Source organism: Microchirus variegatus (genome assembly GCF_963457635.1).
Source record: "Microchirus variegatus genome assembly, chromosome: 3".
NCBI classification, from domain to species: domain Eukaryota; kingdom Metazoa; phylum Chordata; class Actinopteri; order Pleuronectiformes; family Soleidae; genus Microchirus; species Microchirus variegatus.
Genome location: NC_139804.1, coordinates 30,352,123 through 30,356,723, shown reverse-complemented (window position 1 = coordinate 30,356,723; position 4,601 = coordinate 30,352,123). Strand labels below are relative to the sequence as shown.

At 38.4% G+C, this 4,601-nt stretch overlaps 1 protein-coding gene across 1 annotated transcript in view; it reads left to right on the top strand.

Moving 5' to 3' along the window:
- The first annotated feature begins 3,527 nt into the window (after positions 1-3,527).
- Positions 3,528-4,601, top strand: part of clasrp (CLK4-associating serine/arginine rich protein) — an 11,085-nt gene continuing 10,011 nt past the window's right edge. The window contains exon 1 of the mRNA XM_083886780.1: positions 3,528-3,647. The gene's annotated coding sequence lies outside the window, so the exon portion shown is untranslated. The remainder of the gene's footprint in view (positions 3,648-4,601) is intronic.

Sequence of the window (4,601 nt, the reverse complement as noted above, 5' to 3'; positions counted from 1 at the left end):
ATCGGACAAATGTTCTGACCTCTGTTTTCTGAAACTCTGACAGACACGGACACAGAGAGAGAGAGAGCAACCAACGGACGTTTATTTAACAGCGTGTGTTCATGTCTATTTGTGAGTGTGTGTGTGTGTGAGCGTGAAAGAGAAAGCGCGAGTGTATATTATGAGTGTATGTCGGGAAAAGGAAGGAAATAATCACTTTGGATCTATTTGTGAAAAGAGAGCGTGTTCTCCAACCCCCCCCCCCCCTTTGGACAGAACAGGCTTTTTGAAGCCCCTGAGAACTGTTTCAAAACTATACACTGTTGCCTGCATCGTCTCTGTAATATTACAGTATGTTAAAGATGTATGATTTCTTTTCATACCCCGTGTGTAAAATAGCTTTTCTTTGTACATAAATATATTGTACATATTGATGCTCTTTTTGTACTGTGGCGTTGGTATCTGAGTATCTGAGTATATCTCTGTACCACTTTGCTCTATTTGTCCCAATTTCACTTTCCATACGGAGCAACCAGCACTTGTGGATTGTAATAAAGGTCCATTTACCAACTGTTATCTATCTATCTGAGTGGTTGTTTGTCTCTATGTGGCCCTGTGATGGACCGTGACCCGGCCTTTCCCTCTATGTCAGCTGAGATTGGCACAGCGAACCTCATGTGGAGGATAAAGCGCTAGAAGATGGACGGATGGATATTTATAATCTGAATTATGACTGCGTTTGCTGTTGGAGGGAGGAGTCAGCATTGCTAGAGAGAGTCACTCTAAGTGCTTCATGGCACACCATATACACATGTACATACTGTACGTACATACCAAGTGCATGCTTAGGAAGCTATTTCAAGCCTTCTTGTGTGTGTTATTTCCAGAAGCCTTGAGGAAATGACAACAAATAATAGTAATAGAGATATCGAGTGACAAGAGGTGAGTTCATCGGGTTTTTATTTCAACATGTTTCAGAGAGAAAAAATGGATTGCGTCGGGTCAATTTTATTCATCCCAATACCTCAAATCGCACGTTTGCATCAGGGAGCGTTACAATATGTGTGACACATGCCACCTTAGGGTGTTTAACTGGATAGGAAAATGATCATAAAGAGCAGGGGTCTCAAAATCTGGCCTGGGGTCCAATGCACAACTAATTTGGGGAAAAAAAGAAAACTATTCACAATATTGCATCATGATATCACACGTATACTTAATAATACCATTTATGATGCAAAATTAATGTATTAATATCAAAAACAGACATTTATTTTAAATTACATATATAATAGTGTGGACAACTGAAACTAAAATTCGTACCAGGAGCCTTTTCCGCCACTTCCATTCGTGGCTCGGGCCCTAACAAGTGTATTTTTATATGTAATTGAATGTTGTGTATGATACATTTAATTATGGGATAATTATGACCAAATGTCTTATTATTACTGTTATAAAAAACATTGCTAGCAAACATATTATTACATTCTATCACCTTGCTGACAGCTGTGCCTCAGCTACACACTGTGTTTAAAAGACGGTGAGGTCGTGGGCCATGTTTTCATTATAACATGATAGTAGGTGGGGGGCCGCATGTAATCTATTTGGGGGGCCGCCGGTTTGAGACCCCTGCTAAAGAGCATAAGTGGTTCAGTATTCAGCTTTAAAAGAACAAATGAGACACATTCAAAACAGGTAAGGAGAGAATGATATTAATGATTAAAATCAATGTAGATAAAAATCTAAAATACAAGAATGTGTTTGTATGAAGGTCAGTGTGTCAGGCTGTGCACACATGGTCCCTCACTCTCTCTTTCTTTAATAAAGCTATGAAACAATAACGCTGACAGTGCCAGGAAAAAGGGAAAAAAACAGCTGACGGATTCCAGTTTTTCTAGGAAACAACAGGTTGTGAAAAACCTTTTTAAGAAATGTGATAAAACCTACAATATAATTGTGTATTTTTTAGTCTACATAAAGAACAAAAACATTTCTGTGGCCGTTCGCCGTCACACGTTGTTAGAAACACAAACCTGTCAGGATGATTTAACGTGATACATACCATAAACTACACAATACCATTGTGAGAAAGGAAGGCGCTTATGTGTCGGGGGGCAATGTAAAGTGACTGCGAGGTCACGGCAGCAGCGACAATTAATGGACAAATGGATGTCACATATCTGACCTGTGGCCTGTCCAAACAGCCACAGCCTGGAAATGAACACGGGTTTCCTGTCACCTCCCTGCTAGAGAGGGAAATGTAGGAAATAGACTTTACACACACACACACACTTACACACACACTAATGTATTGTTTAGAAGTATATGTACACCTGCTGTGATGTCCAGGATGTCACAGATTAGAAAGTATTCATTCAGATAAGAGTTGGCTCACTGCCAAGTCAAACACCTGATATTTTTTTACATAATTATGTTTTTATAGTGTGAGGGGAAGTAAGTATGAGTCATTTTAAACTGTGAGATTGTAAAATGTTCTTGCGCACAAAAAAATCTCATCAGCACTCATTACAAAGCTGATTCTGTGTGTTGTTAATCTGAGTGCTTTCTCAAGTATTATTATGTTTTATGTTTAAAATCCTAAATACAAATGTGAGGAGTTACTGTGACAGTCTGGTAAATAGTGTCGTAAAAAGTATAATGTTTTCCTCTGAAAAGTAGTCGATACATAAAGTATCATACGATGATAAAATAAGTTCTTCAAAGTTGTATATTTAATGGCACGGATCAGTGATTATTACACAAATGTCTGCAATCCTTTAAAGGCCCATGAGAATGTAGTAGATATCTGAAATTAAAATATTTGTTCCACATTACAATAAGTGAATAATCATAATAAATAATAATTTATTCAGGATATACTGTCTCAGAGTTCTCATTAAACATCCAGGCTGCTTTAACTCTTTATACAGTAATTGTGTAGAACAATGGATAATACTGCTGCCACTACCACTACTACTTAAAATTATTAATTAAAGGTGCCATATTTAAGAATGTGGCCAAAAACGGTTACTACATTCAAATTCAAAATACAGAGGTCTTTTAGGTTTCGTTTTCTGACGTAACTGGCAACCCGGGGTTTCTTGGCAGCTGAGACTCTACTGACTGCAATGATTGGTAGACGGCGGTAGGTGGCGCCACATGCCAAAACATGATTTGCAGTCTGCAAAATATACTATTTAATGCAAATATTTTGTCTGTACTGTTGTTGTTGGTGAGTTCAGTTTGTTATACGAACATTATTCCTGAGTCTCTGTGACATATTAGGAGGATTTTATGGCCAGTTGCTTTAGATTTATTACATAATGCACCTTTAATCATCATCATTATTATTATTATTATAAGAATATGTTTGATTAACTATAGTATACAGTAGATGAGTACTTGGTTAAAACACAAAGTTTTGGACATGCACGCAGTCCGACAGTGCCATCTTGTGGCCACATTGCTGCCACACAACAGCGTTGGAAAAACCCTCCAGCAAGCTTCATTTTTGAGGTCGCTGCGTTGCTCGTCGCCCTCCTGTGGCCGAGGACAGTAGTTACTGCACCGAGAGTGCACGGCGAAGGAGGCGTGTGACGCTATCATCACACCAACGCCTCAATCTCCCTTAAAACAACCCCAGTCTGTGTCGGTGGTCTTGAAAACAGGTACACGGAGATATTTCACGCAGAGTGCGCGCTGCTTTTATATGTCACGTTCTGTCGATGTTGTTGTTGACGCGTTGTCTCCAATGTCCCTGCAGACGAGTGAAGCTAGGCTAAGCTAAGCTAGGCTAGGTGGCTAACAGCAGTGTGGTGGCGTTATAGAGGCCGAGGCGACGCGAGCAACTAGGCCGGTGTATTTGCTAACAAACTCCCTCGCAACTTTAACATTTATTTCACCTGCTAATATTTTTCCCCGTCGGATAATAACGTCTTGGTGTCACGAGTTTGTCAAAATGTACACGCACTTCAGCTTCAGTTGGTTTGAGCGTCGGTGTAAAGTGCGACGTAAACGCAGTTTGTTAGCTACAGGATGGACATCACACAGGCTGATGCACCGCATCGCTTATTTACTGTCAACAGCAATGGAACATTGCACTGTTCTTTTCAAAAAGGCAAAAATATTGACTGTATAATTCTAGAAATGACGTAATTTGTTGGACAAATGCGAGAATAAATATTCTATTAATGCTTTAATCATGTTTAAGTCTGTATATTGGGATGCTTAGGTCAAAAACAACACACAGAAATCAACATAGTAATAGCTTGTCAGATTTCTATGACTATGACCACGTTTGTGAGACTTATTGTACATTGTTAGTATATAATGAAAAGAGTTTTTGTATAGAATGTTACTGAGAACAGGTAGCTTTATTTTATTCATGTAAAATAGGCTCTTTAATAATCCACATTATCATGAAAATCATCTGTACAACAGAAACACTGAATGAAGCGTTAACTAGGGCTGAAACAGTTACTCAGTTAATAGATTACTAAATGAATCGTCAACTATTTTGATAATCATTATGAGTTTTCTGATTTTTCTGCTTCTTGAATTTGAATATTTTCTGGTTTATTTGCTCCATATAACAGATAAATCATTAATACTGAATATTTTCT